The sequence below is a fragment of the Juglans regia genome, chromosome 1 (genome assembly GCF_001411555.2).
Source record: "Juglans regia cultivar Chandler chromosome 1, Walnut 2.0, whole genome shotgun sequence".
Classification (NCBI taxonomy): domain Eukaryota; kingdom Viridiplantae; phylum Streptophyta; class Magnoliopsida; order Fagales; family Juglandaceae; genus Juglans; species Juglans regia.
The window spans coordinates 33,533,107-33,553,128 of record NC_049901.1 but is presented as its reverse complement, the minus strand read 5'-3'; positions in this window follow the sequence as shown (position 1 = coordinate 33,553,128).

Below are 20,022 nucleotides of genomic sequence, written 5' to 3'. Positions count from 1 at the left end.
ACGTGGCTCCTTCCCTCCCTCGTTTTCGTGTATGCAGTGGAAGAGCCATATCCTGAAAATAGAAAAGGAAAAAAAAATTATTTACAATAATGCATTTTTTTGTATTAATTTTAAGATGCTCTGAATTAACGTTCGAACGTTTTATCTTTAACGTTCGAACGTTAAAGATAAAAACGTTCGGACGTTAATTTATACGTTCGCACGTAAAATAATGTAAATAAATTTACGTTCAAACGTAAAACAAATACGTTCGAATGTACAGATGTACGTTCGAACATAAGCAGTAAACAAATACGTTCGAATTTAAGTTCGAACGTATTTGTTTTACGTGTGAACGTAAATATGAACGTCCGAACGTCGAAGCATGAATAATGTAGAAAATCACTACGTTCGGATGTTATAATTAAACGTCCGACCGTATGTGATTTACGTGCGAAAGTAAATATTCACGTTCGAACGTATGTCGTTTAATAATATTCACGTCCGAATGTAAGACGATTAACGTTCGAACGTGGAAGCCGTAACGGCTCGGTAATTTAAACGTCGTACGTTCGAATGTCTTGGTGAAACGTTCGAACGTTTCGACGCAGAATGGCTGAGTCGACTCAGCCATTATTGAAATCTCGAAAATTTCTCTACAAGGGTCTAAATGCCGAAATGTCACCATGTAAATGAAGTATACACTTCAAGAAACATTTCTACGGTGACTATTCGGCCAATGACTGGTCGTGGTGGCCGGAAAATGAAGTTGAAAATCCGGTAATATTTATCCGGTTTTAAACCAAACTCAATCCAAATGTCAATCTAAATCTCAATAAAATACATGTTATTTGCATAAAAGATGAATGCCTACCTTTTAGTGACGGTTGTGGCGGAGTTGACGGCGGCGGTGACGGCGGCGTGGCGGCAAATAACGGAGAAGACGATGGATACGGGCAGGGAAATGCGTTTCGACGTTCGGTTTTGGCCTTATATACATAGAACGTTCGAACGTACTTATTATTACGTTCGAACGTTTGTCAATATAATATATTATATTATAAATGTTTAAGTTATATATTAGGATGTTATATAATATTATTGACAATTAGATTATTGGTTTTTTTGTGAGTGCTTCTTATATTTATAAAGTTTAGCAATATGTTTATACATGTTGTTAGGGCTGAGCACCGACACTTTCGGAGTCGGAGGGCCCAACCTCCGACTCCGACTCCGACTCCGAAACATATAAAATCCGCTCCGACTCCGACTCCAACTTGTCGGAGCGGAGTCGGATTTTTTTATTATCTTTTTTTATCTTTTTTAACTTCATATTTGACCCACTTTTTTTTTTTAAAAAAAAAATTGTGAGCTTTTAAATTTCAATTTTCTCAACATTACAATCTAAATTAATTAAACTTTTGATTATAACAAAAAATACAACTAAATAAAACAAGTAACATAATAACATGCATTCAAAAATTAAAAAGAAAGTCCTATTGCAATAGAAACGACGCCGTATTGTATAGTAGTATACTAACTAATATAAATCTATTTTATATATTATATATATATGAAAATTTATAAAAAAAAATATATGATATATATTATTATATATGAATATTAAAAAAAAAGCACCGAAATATTAATAATAAACTAATATACTTGATATATATATATATATTAAATCTCTAATCTCTTATACTTGATATATATATTAATATATATAAATATTAGTTATACTAATAATTATATTAGTATTAGTTATTATTAATACTATATATTATAGTATTATACTAATAGTGATATTAATACTATATCACTATTATAGTGATTAGTATAACTATATTAGTATTAGTTATAGTGATTTAGTATAACTATATAATATATTAGTATAAGTTATAATACTATAAGTTATAACTATAGTCTATATTAGTATTAGTATTAGTTATAGCGATTAGCATAACTATATATTAATATTTGCTATAGTGATTTTAATTTAGTATAACTATATAATAGTATTAGTTATTATTAATACTATATATTATAGTATTATACTAATAGTGATATTAATACTATATCACTATTATAGTGATTAGTATAACTATATTAGTATTAGTTATAGTGATTTAGTATAACTATATAATATATTAGTATAAGTTATAATACTATAAGTTATAACTATAGTCTATATTAGTATTAGTATTAGTTATAGCGATTAGCATAACTATATATTAATATTTGCTATAGTGATTTTAATTTAGTATAACTATATAATAGTATTAGTATAAATATTATTATATTACACTAGCTATATCACTGATAGTATTAGTATACTAATGTCTAATACTAATATATCACTATAGTTAATAGTATCACATAGTAATATAGTATTAGTAATTAATACTATAGTGCTTTATATAGTAATTTATATATAGGCTTAAAGTGGTTTACTAATAGTATTAGTATTAGGCCATAAATCTAATTATTATACTAATGTATATTAGAATTACTAATATATTTATCAAAATGAATATGTTGAGAAAAATATATTAATACAAGATATTGTTATATAAAATTGATATGAATAATACTTTAGTTGTTATACATTAGTATTATATGTTATTATAAATTTATAGATTAGTGTTTATCCATTAGTATATGTATTACAATATTACATGTTGATGTTATTATGCATCTTAGTGTTTATAGTATATTATATATACATTAGTATTACATGCTATTATATTTATACATTAGTAATTTAGAACAACATGGTAGTAATATTGTAAATTTTTAGTAGTATGATATTTACATATAGTCATATACTAAACTATTATTAGTAAATTTAGTCTATATATTATAGTATAAATATATTATTTAACTAGTATATTATTGAGTTTAACTAATTATATAAGATATAGTTGTATAAAATTTAAATAATTAATATATAGAAAAACACATATATAGTAATTTAGAAAAACACATATTTTGTGCATAATATATAAATTATATTATGCACAAAATACTATACAATGTAGTATATATATTATACTATAAGTTAAGTATAGTAGGAATCTTACGTTCGAACGTTTGAAGTTAACGTTCGAACGTTAAACTAAGAGGCGGGAATTTTCCCGCTCGATGTTTAATATCTGTGTGATTATTCAGACGTAAGGACGTTTATACTATACGTTCGAACATCAAATCCGTCAACGTTCGAACGTTAGTTAAATTAGTGCGGGAGATTTCCCGCTCAAATATGGTAACACTTTCATGAAATGTACGTTCGGACGTTTAAGTAGTATGTTCGAACGTTTATCTATAAATCTACGAACGTTCGAACGAAAAATTGTGATACATTCGAACATATATGAGGAAAGTGCGGGAACTTTCCCGCTAGATTTCATGTTATATCATAAGAAGGGTACGTTCGAACGTGTATTTTAAACGTCCGAACGTTCTGGGCGGGAATAATTTTAGAATTAACGTTCGGACGTTTAAAGTTAACGTTCGAACGTTTAAACTAATAATTTTAGAACTTAATCAGTACGCGCACGGGAGGATGCCCATTATTTCTTCTTCTCCCGTGCGCGCAACAGAGAGAGAGAGAGATTTCGACGAGAGAGAGAGAGAGAGAGAGTTAGAGAGAGAGAGAGAGAGTTAGAGTGAGAGAGAGTTGAGTTAGAGAGTGAGAGAGAGTTGAGTTTTGGTAAGATAATATTTTTATTTCGTGTCTTTATTTAAATTTTATGATATATATAGAATGTGTTTTTGTTATAGAATATTTCTAATAAGTTTGTATTGTATTTTTTTGAAGGATTGCTTGTTTTGGGAAGTTTGAAGATTTTGATTTGTAAGAGGATATTGTGAGTGCTAGGTATATTTCTAAACTTTATCAATATGTTGTTGTGATTTGATGCTTACTCTTTATCATATTGTGATTATTGTTTGTATAGTTTGTAAATAGTTTGTGAGTTATTCTAAATATGTTGTGATATAAATTTGAAATATTGTGTTTATTATTAAAAATATATTGTCATTAGGCTTTGTTAATACATGTTTATTGCTTACTCAAGTTTAGAAATATATTAATACATGTGGCATGTTATTTTGTGAATATATTGTGAGTTATTGTGAATATGTTGTGATATGGATTTGAAAAATTGTGATAATAATATTTGAAATTAAGTAATAACAAGCATAAAAGTAACTCTTTAAGAATTATAATAATTAAAATTATTGTATAACCATTGAACCTTAAGTATGATAATTAAATATTTATAATAATATTTGAAATTAAGTAATAACAAGCATAAAAGTAACTCTTTAAGAATTATAATAATTAAAATTATTGTATAACCATTGAAATTTAAGTATGATAATTAAATATTTATAATAATATTTAATATATAAGTAATAACAAGCATAAAAGTAACTCTTTAAGAATTATAATAATTAAAATTATTGTATAACCATTGAAATTTAAGTATGATAATTAAATATTTATAATAATATTTAATTTTAAGTAATAACAAATAAAAGTAACTCTTTAAGAATTATAATAATTAAAATTATTGTATAACCATTGAAATTTAAGTATGATAATTAAATATTTATAATAATAATTAATATATAAGTAATAACAAGCATAAAAGTAACTATTTACGAATTATAATAATTAAAATTATAGTATAACAATTGAAATTAAGTATATCAATTAAAATTATACTTTAAGAATGATGATCTTGTACACAACGAGGAAATATTATCTTAAAGAAATGTTGAAATTTTAATTTAATTGCTTGACTGTCATAGTCTCTCCTGCCTTGAGAGTTGTCAAGGTCGGACAGTTTGTGACGGTTAAGTAATTAGACTAAAATTTAAACATTTCTTCAAGATAATTCTTCCTCGTTGTGTACAAGGCATGAAACTTAGGGTCACATAATTATCTTCCATCTCTCTTTAATTTAACAATATAACACTACTTGAAGGTGACATTGTTAATGTAAACAACATGGAGACATTGTTAGTATGATTTTTTGCTAGATGCGTGTGACATTGCATAAATACCCTTAGACCCGTTCGGGAATCAGTGTACATTTATGTGTCCACTGATTCCTGAATTGTCCAGTGTGGATAGTTTGAGATTATATTATCTGTAGTATACATTTTTGTTACTCGCTACTTTCCACGTTTAATATGAAGTTTCGGTATCTTCTTCTATTGTTCTTCGGGTATACTGTTCGTAGGGTCACAATCCCGATATTTGAACATGTATACTTGGAGAATTATGGGGAGGTGCTGCTGGAATTTCTACTAACGTGGAAATTAGTAGAGTGACGAGATTTGTGTAATATAGAGAATATAATCTCGAATGGGATAGGACCAACTACCTTATCAAAAAAGTAATGAGAATTGGACAAAAATTGGATGTTTCTGGACGATAGACTTGGAAAGGATTACGTACCCTATGCATGTGGAGTAAGAACTTTCATTGATTTTGCACGGGCCTCTGCTGATAGTCGTGGTTACATTAAGTGTCCATGTCGAGGGTGTAAAAATTTGTGTGCGATAGGATTGGATGAAGTAGAGCGTCATATATTTGTGAACGGTATGGATCTGGGGTATACGCGATGGGTACTGCATGGTGAGCCGTATGAAGGGTCAGCAGATGTATTGGTCGATCATCACAATTATTTACGGCACATGGATGATGATTATGAGCATGATGAGATGGAGGAGATGTTGGGTGACATTGGAGCTGGGATGTTTATGGATGAGGTTAACGACAATGCCTCAAGTGGTGGATCAGGGACTGATTGTGAAAATTTTCCTTCACTGTGGGAAGATGCAAAGCGCGAGCTTTACCCAGGTTGTACAAAACATTCCAAAATGTCGTTTATTGTGCGGTTGCTTCACATAAAATCATTGTGTGGGATGTCGACGAAAGCAATAAACATGGTATTGGACTTATTTAACGAGGTGCTTCCCGAAGGGTCTGCATTGCCTAAGAACTTTTATGAAGCGAAACAGTTGAGAAAGGGATTAGGATTTGAGTACAAGTCCATACATGCATGCAAGAATGATTGTGTATTGTTCTGGAAGGAGAACGAGGAGAAACAAGCATGTCCTGTATGTGGAGAGTCGAGGTGGAAAGGTAAGATAAACGTGCCGGTTAAGGTGTTGCGGTATTTTCCCTTGAAACCTAGGTTGCAAAGACTATATATGTGTAAGAAAATAGCTCATGATATGAGGTGGCACGAGGAGAAAAGAGTTAAGAATGACGGGTATATGAGGCATCCAGCTGATTCACTTGCGTGGCAGTCTTTCGATAATCAGTATCCAGAGTTCGGGTTAGAAGCTCGGAACGTGGGCCTGGGACTCACAACCGATAGATTCAACCCTTTTGGGAATATGAATACAAGTTATAGCACTTGGCCCGTTGTATTGATTCCGTACAATCTTCCACCATGGAGGTGCATGAAGGCGCCAAACTTTTTGTTAACTTTACTCATCCCTGGCCCTAGATCACCTGGGAATGATATTGACGTATTCATGCAGCCGTTGATTGAAGAGCTGAAAGAGTTATGGGAAACAGGGGTTAGAACTTATGATGCATCTAAGTCGACATCTTTTCAGATGCATGCTGCGGTAATGTGGACCATAAATGATTTTCCGGCGTATGGGAATCTTTCCGGCTGGAGTACGAAAGGGAAGTTAGCGTGTCCGACGTGTAATAAAGAAACTGCTAGTGAGTGGCTAAAATTTTCTCAGAAGTTGTGTTTCATGTGTCATCGACGTTATTTACCAGCAAATCATGCATGGAGAAGAGAATGTGCCAAGTTTGATGGGAGAGTAGAGGATAGGATTGCACCAAAAGAGTTGTCTGGAGAAGAGATAGTGGAACAACTGCAACATGTTAGAGCGAACAATTTTGGCAAAGGTCAGGGAAAGAACAAGAGAAAACGAGCCGTATCAGAATTGAATTGGACAAAACGTAGTATTTTTTTTGATTTGCCGTATTGGTCGTCATGCAAGTTGCGACATAGTTTGGATGTAATGCACATAGAGAAGAATATTTGTGATAATATATTGGGTACATTGATGAGTATTAATAAAAAGACGAAAGACACGATCAAGACGAGGAAAGATCTTGAGAGAATGAGAATTAAATATAATCTGCATTTGCGGGTGGAAGGCAACAGGGTGGTCATGCCGCATGCATGTTTTACGATGACGAGGGAGGAGAGGATTGATTTCTGTAAATGGTTGCAAGGTGTGAAGTTGCCAGATGGTTATGCTTCAAATATTGGTAGATGCGTGAGTCCTGATGATTGGAAAATCAATGGATTGAAAAGTCATGATTGTCACGTATTTTTGCAGAAGTTATTACCTGTGGGAATTCGTGGGAAGCTGACATCTAATGTACGTGTCGCCATATCTGAACTATGTATGTTTTTCAAGGATTTGTGCGCTCGGGTAGTAAATCGAGATGTGTTGTCGAAATTGGAAGAAGACATTGCTACTATACTATGTAAATTCGAGCAGATCTTTCCACCATCATTTTTTGATGTCATGGTCCATTTAGCAATACATTTACCGCGAGAGGTACTTCTGGGTGGACCGGTGCAGTTCCGTTGGATGTATCCAGTTGAAAGATATTTGGGTCGATTGAAGCGCACTGTTGGGAATAAAGCCAAAGCTGAGGGTTCAATAGCAGAGGCTTATATACACGATGAATGGTTAACATTTTGCTCTCTATATCTTCGTGGTGTTGAGACACGATTTAGTCGTCAAGAGCGAAATGCTGATCTTGCTACTCCGCCTCTCGTGAGCTATCAGTGTTTTCCCAGAATGTACGACCCTTGGGTGCACAAACAGGTTACGATTTAATTGATGGAGAGTTGGGTAAGGTTCGGTGGTATGTGCTAAATAACTGCCGAGAGATTGATGATTATCTTAGGTATGTCATTTAATTTATTTGAATAATTATAGTTTTCTTTAAATTAATTAGAATTGTTGTGCTCAAAATATACTTCTTTTGCAATATGTTATAACAGTGACCACATGGACAAACTTAGAACGGAAGGCGTAGAAAATATAGAGGCAAGACACGAGGAAGAATTTCCCGGATGGTTTGAAGAACGTGTATGAACTAAAATTATATATATGTTATATTGTGAAATTTTTAACTCTGGATAATAAAATAATAAATATATACTATTTCAATTTTTAGATTTTGGAACAACGTGCTCGTGATCCCGGATCAATTTCTTCTGAATTGTATGCATTGGCCCGTGGTCCCTCAAATAGAGCACTTCGATATACTGCATGCACGGTTCGAGGTTATAGATTCCATACTTTGGACCGTGAACATAATAGAAAGACTCAAAACTGTGGTGTGTTGGTCGAGGGGAGTCATGGAACAGATGATATTGACTATTATGGTGTCATACGTGATATTATCGGATTGAAATATCTGGGTGGGTCTGTAACATATGTCTTCAAATGTGATTGGTGGGATCTAGGCGGTGGTCGGGTTTCGATACATAGGGATAATCACTTTACGAGTGTCAATACTGCATCTAAATGGTACGAAGATGATCCATTCGTATTGGCTTGTCAAGCTACCCAAGTCTATTACTTGATTGATCCAATGAAAAGTGCTGATGAAGATAGTGGGGAGATAACTTGGCGAGTTGTACAAAAATTTGTTCCTCGAAATATATATGAAGCAGGAACGAGTGCAGATTACGAGAATAGTGGAGATGAAGATGACAATCCGATTGTTGAGGCATACCAGGAAGATGGAGAGGGTATTAACTTGTTTGTTGACCTCGGTGCACTCGAGTTGCTCCCCTTGTGTAGAGATGATGTCCCACCCGTACATCTCGACCCGTCTGTATTAAATGATCATTCAATTCAAGTCAATTTGGAGGAAGATGAAGAAGACGAGTCAGAAGATGAATACGAATCAGAATCCGGGCAGGAGGTGGATAATGATGATGAAGATGTTATTGATGGAGATTCTGAAACAACTATGGAAAATTCATTTGAAGAGTAAAAGTACTAAATATTTTATTTATATAGGTGACTATAAAATATCTTAAATTTTCATAATTTCTTTTAATTAATTTTCTTTGATATAATTAATTATTTTAAAGAATGCCGCCAAAACGACAATGAAGAAATGTGCCTCCGCCAAGTCCAAGTCCTGAATCCATTGAGGACTCCCCACTCGAGGAATCCGTTCCTGAAGATCAAGCTAACACAGAAGAGAACAACAGCCAGTCGACACCTACCAGTAAGGAAATATTGTCGTTGATAATTATATATATAGTTAATAATTTTTTCTCAATAACTATATAATTATAATTATAGTATATCTATTATTATCATGTAGTTGATGCATCTGCACGTCGCGGTCGTGGCTATACACGTGGAATCTCTCTTGAAAAAAATAGAAGGCACGGTAAACTGAAGGTCACAATTCCTGATAATTCCACTGGAGGAGTGGATGATAGTGCAGCAGCGCTTTCCTCCTATATTGGCACAGTAGTTCGAGCTTATGCTCCATTTTATGTGCGCTCATGGCGAGATGTTCCGAATGAGATTAAGGAGCACATTCGAAGTCGTGTGCTGGTGAGTTTACTTTTCAGTACATTTTTTTCACTTAGATTAATATATTATATTTTTTACCTGATTCCCTTGTTAGGATGAATTCGACCTCGACTTTGGCCGTAGCGAGGATTTGAGAACCGTGAATGAGTTGATGGCTACACTATTCCGACGTCACAAAGGACGATGTCATGACCACTTCAAGAAGTTTGAGACGTTGGAAGAGGCTGCGCAGTCTCCTTTTCAGCAGATGAAGTTAGATGATTGGAGAAAGTGTTGTGATCTTTTCGCATCTCCAGATTATCAGGTATTTTACATTTATATCTTTTAATTATTTACATTCATATTCGTTTTATACATTATATGTATACATATTACAATTAACATTTTTAATATATTTTGTAGCACTTGAGTTCTACAAATGCACAGAATAGATCCGTTCTGACTGTCCACCATCGTGCCGGTTCAAGGTCATTCCACCGTCTTGCTGAAAAAATGGTAATTAAAAAATTATAGAATTCATTTATTTTCCTGATATTCTTTCTGATAAGTACTAACATTATCTTTTTAAAATTGCTAATATTGTCGCTTTGTTAGAAACGTGATGATCCTGAAAATTTTTCCCTCATTCATGTCTATGCTGCTGCTCACACTAATGAGCATAGTGAGTGGATGGATCCTGTCGCTGCAGATAATTATGTAAGCAGTGTTAATTTTGTTAAATAAATATTTTATAGAACATTTTAATAGTTTATTTCTTATTTCTATTTCTTTTAATACGTTACTAATTATTTACGATCATTACCTTTTAAATTGCAGAACAAAATGTTAGAGATGCAGTCGACTTCTGCGGAATCCTCTCCTAGTGACATAGACATATTCACCCAAGTGCTCGGGCCGCAGTCTAGTATGGCAAGAGGTTTGGGACGATCTATCAAGCATAAATGTTCATCCTCCTCAACCTCATCGGCTTCACAAATTAATAATCTTACAGTAGATTTAGAAGCTGCACGGCGTGAGAATGAGTATATGAGGTCGAGACAGCAAGAGTTAGAGTCTCTCTTAGAACGACAGTCTCATTTAGAGACGCGTTTGCAGGACCAACAGAGAGACCAGGAGGAAAGAATACGCAGTGAAGTGCAAGAGCAAGTGCAACGAGAGATGATGGTGCAAATGGAGCGTGTTATGTCGTTGCAACAGAATCCCCGTGGGCGAGGGAAAAAGAAGAAATAAATTTTATCAATATTTCTGACTAGTTTTAATATCTAATTTTGTACTTTTATAAGACATTGTTACTTGTTAATTGGGTATGTAATATGATACATTGGTATTTTGTTTTTAAATTTTATGAAATTAGTATTTCTGATCTGTACGTTCGAATGTAAATAAAAATCGTTCGAACGTTGGTTCACACTGTAACAAACGTTCGAACGTAAATACAATTGAATCGTTCGAACGTTAAACCGACTAACGTTCGAACAAAGAACTTGCATTCGGACGCTCCTTCGTTTACATTCGAAATAACGTCCGAACATTAAACGCGCTACGTTTGAACATTTACGTTTACGTTCGAACAAATATTCGAACGTTTATTGTAATTAACGTTCGGACGCATTAACATGCGAACGTAAATATGATACGTTCGAACGATATACAACAAACGTCAACTTCTCTCATTCGAACGCCAATCGGGTCGGGTATAACGTCCGAACGTTTAATTTTACGTCCGAACGTGATTTTCTGTGACAGTTCATAACCGTCACAAAAAAAGGAACGTTCGAACGTTGTACCGAACGGAACACTTCCAACCGTCACTAAAAATATTTTTTGTGACGGTTCAACAGTAAACCGTCACCAAATGTTTTCTGTGACGCACTTTACGTGACGGTCATGGTGACGGTTTCAAACCGTCACCAAATATGTTTAGTGACGGTTTGCCATTTTTTTGTGACAGTTTCCTCTGTCACAAAATACACATTCTGTTGTAGTGAGTCTTACACTTACTGAAAATTAGACTTAATTTATGAGATGCGCGCAAAACAACTATTATTCATTTGCTTGATAATATCTATAAGCAGAATCACAATCTTATAATACATATAATTGGAGTATTATCTTTTACATGTTACAAATGTATACATAATTTTTGTGAATAACCATTTAAGTATTAACTCTTGAAATTTCTAAATTTATGAATATATCTTATTAATTCATGTGTCACCATTTCATATTCCTTATCATTCTATGCTTATAAAAGAGTGTTTGAGGATCATTAATACATCACAAAGAATTTGAAGTGAATGATACAGCTCCTAAAGAGTTAAGTCTGTATTGTAATTTTTAAATCTCTTGCTACTTCTCTTTATTTTACATGTTATCAGGATGAGATTCTAACCAACCATTGTGTTATTTTAATCTTTAGCAAGATATTTGCGTAAAATTTTTCGACCACTATAAGTTTCTCTGCTATAAATATTGACATATGCTTATTGTGATATAAATCATTTTATAAAATTTTGATATGATCTATGTGATATTATATAGAGTATAATATTATCAAGTCAATGCGATAAATATTTTTGTTTTAATTATATGTCATCTTGATTTTAAATATTTTTTTCTTATTCAATACTTGATGTATTTCTCATAGACCATGTCAAATCTTACAAAATTTGAATTTGTTGGCCTTGATGTTTCTAGCAACAATTTTTTATCATGAATCCTTGATACTGAGATTCATCTTGATGTAATCAATCTTGGAAATACTAGTCCAGGATTCGTCGAGACATTGTTCCTAGATACCCAGTGCCAATAAAAAAAAAATTCCTCGAAATACTATTAAGCAGGAAATGAAGCACCTTTGCAGGATTGCACTAAAGTAATGATTTTTCTTCGCCACCAACTGCATGAAGAACTAAAAAATGAGTACCTCACAATAAAATTTCCATTGATTCTATGTAATACTTTAAGGGAAAGATACGACCACCAAAAGACTGTAATGCTCTCAAAAGCTCGTTATGAAGATACACCTAGGGTTGCAAGGTTTCAAGACTATTAGTGAATATAACTCTTCACTTTTTAAAATTAGTTCACATTTGCAATTGTGTAGAGAAGAATTCACTGATGAGGATAAATTGGAAAAAAGCATATACTACATTTCATTCCTCATATGTGCTCCTGTAGCATCAATATCGAGAACGAAAGTTCACTAAGTATTCTGAACTAATATCTTTTTGCTGGTGGCTGAATAAAATAACGAGTTATTAATAAAAAAAATCACTAGTCTCATCCAACTGACTTGACTCCATTCCCTGAAAAAAATGGAATCTCATTTCATCGTAATAAAGGAAACTTTGGTTGTGATCATATCTTGTTTAACTTTATTTTGCTTTAATAAACTTTTATACATATATTTTGTTTAAAAGGAATATGGTGTCTATTGATGCATTGACCAATTCCAAGATTATTGGTAAAGATCTGTCTGGCATAAATTTATACAGCACACACAATTCTCAAGGATAAAAAAATAGTTTTAATATTTAACATTAAATTGAGCCCACATTAATACAATATTTGGTTTATTGAATCTAATCAAAGACTTCGGAAGAGCCAATATCATGTTACCAATAAGAACAAAAATTTGTATTAACGATGTTTTGTACTTTTCAAAATCGAGAAGAAATTTACTCAGTTTTAAAAATATTTATCGTAATGGTTATCATGTTGAAACCACCAATAAAGCCAATCATGAATATTTTTAAATTACAATAATAAATTTGGGCCAAAATCTCATATTAGAAAAACTTTTAATTTTCCCTTGTGGGTTATTTTATACAACAATGAAAACAATTGAATCACATGTTGTAGTACATCAGAAGTACTCTGATCTTTATACTTTAATATGATCGTCTTGGTCATCTAGAATCAATCATCATGTATCTAATAATTGAGAATTCATATAGACATGTCTTAAAGAACTAGAAAATATTTTTTACCAAGCAATTATCCATGTGAATCATGTTGCAAAGGAAAGATAATAATCTGACCATCCCCTTCCAAAGTGATTATACGAAGAATCCATAGAAATATATGTGGACTTATACATCCACCATGTGGGCTATTTAGATATTTTATTATTTTAATAAATGCATCAACTAGATAGTCACATGCCTGTCTACTCTTTACTTGAGATATTGTATTTGCCAAACTTCTTGCACAAACTATTAGATTACAAGCTCAATTTGTTTATTATCCAATTTTGTTTATTTAATTGGATAATGTAGGAGAGTTTACATCCAAAATTCTTTATGATTATTATATGTCAGTTGAAATTGATGTTGAACATCCTATTAACCATACACGTATTCACAATGGTTTACCCGAGTCATTTATTAAACGTCAGCAATTCATTACTCGACCATTACTTTTGAAAATAAAACTACCTGCCTATGTTTGGGGACATACAATTTTACATGTTGTATCGTTAGTATGAATAAGACCAACTGCTTATAATAAATATTCCCCATTAAGTCTTGCATTTGGCCAACTACCAAATATTTTTTATTTCCGTACTTTTGGTTGTGCTGTAAATGTTCCAATTGCACCTCTCTAATGCACTAAAATGGGTCCTCAAAGTAAAGTTGGAATTTATTTTGGTTTGGGCTCTCCCTCCATTATTAGATACCTTGAGTCTTTAACTGAGCATATTTTTAAGGCACGTTTGAAAGATTTTCATTTAAGTAAAATAGTATTTCCACCATCAGGGGGAGAAAATTTGGGTGAAGCACAAAAGTAAATAACAGTAAACACTTTGACGCTATCTCGTCTTGATCTTCGGTCATTGAGATTGGTAGGGACCCCATCAGTCGGATGTGGGCAGCAGGGTAATCAGCATGTTACCAAAATGAACAAAAATTTATATTGACGATACTTTATATTCTTTAGAATCTAGAAGAATTTACTCAATTTTAAAAATATTTGTCGTAATGATTATCATGATGAAGCCACTAATGAAGGAAATCATGAATATCTTTACATTACAACAATAAATTTGTGTCAAAAGCTCATATTAAAACATCTATCAATTTTCACTTGTGGGTTATATCATACACCAATGAAAACAATTGAATGACATGTTGTAGTGCACCAGAAGTACTCTGATCCAAAGATCTTTATGATTTTACATGAGTCTTGGTCAAACGGGATCAATCATAATGTGTCGAATAATTAAGAATTAATATGGACATACCTTAAAGGATCAAAATATTTGTTTTACCAAGTGATTATCCATGTGAAGTATGTTGCAAAGGAAAACTAATGATTTGACCATCCCATTCTAGAGTGATTATGGAATCTCCATCATTTCTACAAAGAATCTGTAGATATTTATATATATTTATGAATGTATACATCCACCATTTGGGTCATTTAGATATTTTATGGTTTTAATATATGCATAAACTAGATGGTCACATGTTTATCTACTCTCTACTCGAAATATTACATTTGCTAGACTTCTTGCCTAAGCTATTAGATTATGATTATCCAAACTAGTTTATTTGATTGGATAATGCAGGGAGATTTATGTGGCTACCCAAAAGAAGTTCACAGAACTTCTTTTGACCTTAGAAATTGTTGTGAAATCCCGAAAAGATTTCACAAGTTGAGCGATCGATTAGGTTCTAGTCCGTCAGTATAGCTAAAGCCCGATCCACTATGGTAATGAAGTTGCATTTCTATTTAATTAAGGTAATTTAGGGTTTAAGTTTACAAAACGAATTGCATCACTAGACTTGTTAGAATATTTAAGATTTTACACTGCAATAATACGTTTCCAGTTTCCTGGATGAATAGTAGCTAGAAGTGTCCTTTTATTTAATTAAGGCATTTAGGAGTAGAATTTCATAAAATGAATTGCACCATTAGACTTGTAGGAATATTTAGAATTTTATGGTGCAATAACACATTTCGTAATTTTTCGGGTGAATAGTAATACCTGTGGGAGCGCAACATGGTAGCCAGTTCAAAAAATTGTTAAATCGCCATGTAGAATATCTTAATCCACTTAGAATCACTAGGATTACTTTTTGGTTGGATACATGGCACAATCCTAACCACTCATTTGAATAGTATTAAAACACTTGTCACATGGAGGTTGAAGTGTGATGGAATGATGTGTAAATCAAGCCATGTTATCATGCCACCTGAGCCAAACACTATTCCGAACAACCAAAACATTATTTGATCAACCAAAAGTGGGTTCAACCCTAATGAAACCCCAAGCCATTGGAATCCAACCCCATATGATGAATACCATGTCATATGCTAGATGCCACGTTTTCATTTATGTTACATGATTATCCATTAGTTGCCATGAATGTCTTGCCATAATCATTTAGTATGTTATGAAATATTTCTAAGTCATGCATGAGACTTTTATGTTATCACGACCCCAAGTGGATAAGAGTCTCTCAAGAAATATTACGAGTCAAGCATGAAATATTTATCAAATTAAATTGTATTACGGTCAAGGAGATACGATTTGTTGGTTACTATGGTGAAGGCACATGAGTTGTCAAGTACTATGGTGAAGGGCGTACATCTACCGTAATATAAAGGGTACTTAGTGTGAAGGCGTGTGAGCTGCCTGAGTATTACTATTTTTAGTTAGAATGCACGAATTTAGTTTACACAAGCAAGCATGCCATGTTCATGTCAAGTTAAGTTACCTAAACATGTGCCTAAATATTCCTAAAAGTCTAATGCTGCGAGTCATTTAGAGAAATTCTACTCCTAAGTGCCTTAATTAAATAAAAAAGAACTTTAATTAAATAAAAAGGAACTCCTGACTGCTATTCATTTGGGAAATGAGAAATGTATTATTGCACCGTAAAATCCTAAATATTTTAAAAAGTCTAGTGGTGCAATTTGATCCGCAAACTTAAACCTCAAAGTGCCTTAATTAAATAGAAAGGCAATTTTGTTACCATAATGGGTCAGGATCCAAGTATGCTAATGGAATAGAACCTAATCGGTTGCTAAACTCATGAAATATTTTTAGAATTTCACAACATTTTCTATGGTCTAAAGAAATTCACCAATTGATTTTCTTTCGAGTCGTTACATCTACATCCAAAACTTTTGATGATTATTGCATGTCAATTGGAACTTATGTTGAACATCATGTTGCCCATACACGTACTCAAAATGGTTTACCCTAGTCATTTATAAAACAACAACAATTAATTCATTGATTATTACTTTCGAAAATAAAACTACTTGTGTCTGCTTGGGGACGTGCAATTTTTCTTGTTGCATCATTAGTTCGAATAAGACCAATTGCTTATAAGAAATATTTCCCATTACAACTTGCATTTGACCAGCCACCAAGTAGTTTTCATCTCCGTACTTTTTTTTTGTGCTGTGAATGTTCCAATTGCACATTTCCAATGCACTAAGATCGGTCCTTAATATAGAGTTGAAATTTATTTTGGTTTTGACTCTCCATCCATCATTAGATACCTCGAGCTTTTAACTGGGAATATTTTTAAAGCACATTTGGAATATTTTCATTTTAATAAAACAGTCTTCCCACCATTAGGGGAAGAAAAGTTGCCTGAAGCCCAAAAATAAATAACATAGAACACTTTGACGTTATCTTATCTTGATCTTCATGCAAATCAATGTGAATTAAAAGTTTAAAGGATCATTCATTTGCAAGTTAATACAGATCAATTACCGGATGTTTTTACTGACAACAAGAAAATAATGAAGTCTCACATTTCGACTGTTATTACTCCAGTAAAGATCAATGTCCCTATAGGAAAATCAATTAATACAATACCAAATAATTCTATGACATGTCAGAATTGTAAAAGGCCTATTAGTGCTAAGGATAACTCCCCAAAAGAGAAAAGAACAAATAAAAAAGACCCCCAAAACAAATAACAAGAGCTATAGATGCATCCAAACATTTTGTACAAAGTTCCCCAAAATAGAATCCTTTAAAACAAAATCTCCTGAATAGGAAAATATACCTAAAAATAACGAGATATAGATACTATGTAACTTCGAGAGAATATTCAATAAAAATAAAATTGTTGTCAACAATATATTTTCATTTAAAGTTGCTTTAGATATCACTTGAAGTGATGATAAAACTGAACCACAAACCATCAAAGAACGTCGATGTAGAAATGATTAGGCAAAATTGAAAGAAAAAATTCAAGCATAATTGATATCACTAGGAAAGAGTGAAGTATTTAGACTTGCAATCCAAACACCTCAATCTATGATGCATGCTAGATATAAATGAGTATTTGTACATAAAAGTAACGAGAAAAATAAAACTGTGAGATACAAAGGACAACTTGTTGAACATGATTTCTCGCAAAAAATTTGTATTGATTATGAAGAAACATATTCCCATATAGTATATACAATTAGATTTAGATTTCTAATTAGCTTAGTAGTCACAAAAAATTTGGATATGCATTTAATGGATGTTGTTAAATAATATATATATATATATAGATCGTTGAATAATGATATATATATATATATATATATGAAAATCCATGAAGGATTTAAAATGCTTGAAGCATGTTGTTGATGTCGTGTTTGGCACACCCTTGGGCCAGGCGCCAACAACTCAAGTCTTCACAACGGGCCCTGCAAAAATAGGAAGGTATGCGGCTTTAGAAGGGCGGCCTAGGGGTCGAGGGAGCCTCCGATGCCAATGTCAATAAATGTTCTTGGAGTGTAGTATATAAGTAAGAAAACTTAAAAGTCAGAGAGAGCTTCCTCGTACCTGGGATTGGCTATTTATACTAGAAGTTCGGTGAACAGATCAAGCCTGTCGCTATGAGACCTGGAGTCCTCGCACTGTTCTTTTTGTCTGAATCTTAAATGCGGCAGGGCTCCGTGTCAGTTTCATAATTGTGAGTGTGACTTGATTTACATTGTCATTAACATGGGGTAGTTTCTCAAGGCTCATCCTGGTTTATGGGAGCCATTGATGCTTTGATGCTGATGAATCGAGGGTCCTCCGCATTTCTCATGTACCCTGTGGATACCCTGTTCTCAAGGGAGGTCGTCGATGCGTCAGGTTGAGCTATCTTGTTGACCAGACAGCGCTTCTCCTTGGTTGACGATTTGCTCCTTATTCAAGTTAGATCCTTATTGGGCTAGGTTTCTGGGCCAAGGTCCTTTGGGCCTTTCCCAAGGGGAAAGTTCCCCTCACACATGTAATTCAAGATCCCAAAGTATTTATTTTATCTAGTTTCAAATATTTTTATCTGGGTTAAAGCAATCTGGATGCATGTGGTACAATCTGGATGCATGGGTTAAAGCAATCAGGATCCCCGCCAATTCTTCTCGAACAGGTTTGGATGGAATTTCTTCTATCTCCTTTGTTTTAAACCCGATTAAGTTCCCGACCTACCTGGCCGCATGCTGAGTGACCGTTTGTATTCCGCCCATGTGGCTTCGCAATGTTAGCCACGTTTCCACATTTAATGGCGTCCCTCTAGCTTCTCTGCCACATCCATATCTTTTGTAGTCATCATTTACACCTTATCCCGAGGGATACGCTTTACAGCAGTTGTGTTAATCTAGGGATACTTGTACTTGAGTGGGAGACGTGTGAGACGCGCGTAGTTATGATGCTTCGATAAGGGGAATCCTCCCCTTGGTCTATATATATAAGGACTCTCCTTCAGTTGAGTGACCCCACGTAATTTCGACTTTGTTTTGGTATTCTGCGATTTCATTTCCTTGTCATTCTTCCAAAATTTTCTTTTCATGAGTCTCTCTAGGTTGTTATGGGCCCAAAGAAGTCCTCGCGCCCCAATTCCCGCTCGGCGGCCTCTAGTGCAATTCCAACCACTGCTGCTCGGGACGACCCCTTATGGAGGATTTTGCGGGATTTTTCTGGTGGTCGATAGTTACCTCCAAGGAATTAGAGGACCTGAAAGCAACCTACGAGATTCCCTCAAAGCTGGAGCTGGAAGTGCCCTCTCCCACCAGCAGAGTGGTGGATGAGGAAGGTTACGGTACCAGAGTCGTGGCGTACCCTGCAATGTTCGCTTGCGGCCTAAGGTTGCCCGTTGCTCGACGGGTGCATGAAGTACTGGATTTCTTTGCTCTAGCGCCCGCATAACTTCTTCTAGTCACATGGAGGAATTTGGTCTCATGTTGCATCATCTGGCGTCGTGCCCAAGAGGAGGTCGGGTCTGATTCTGACTTGACCTCTCATGAATTCTTCATCACCCATAATTTGGTGCGGAAGGGTCGGCGCATCTACATCTTTCAACCCATCCAAGAGCTAGTCTGGATAGAAGGGCCACACAAGGTGGTGAATGGATACGGCCGTGAGTTCTTCCTGCTAGTCAATAGCTGGTAATATCCAACCGGGCAGGCCGT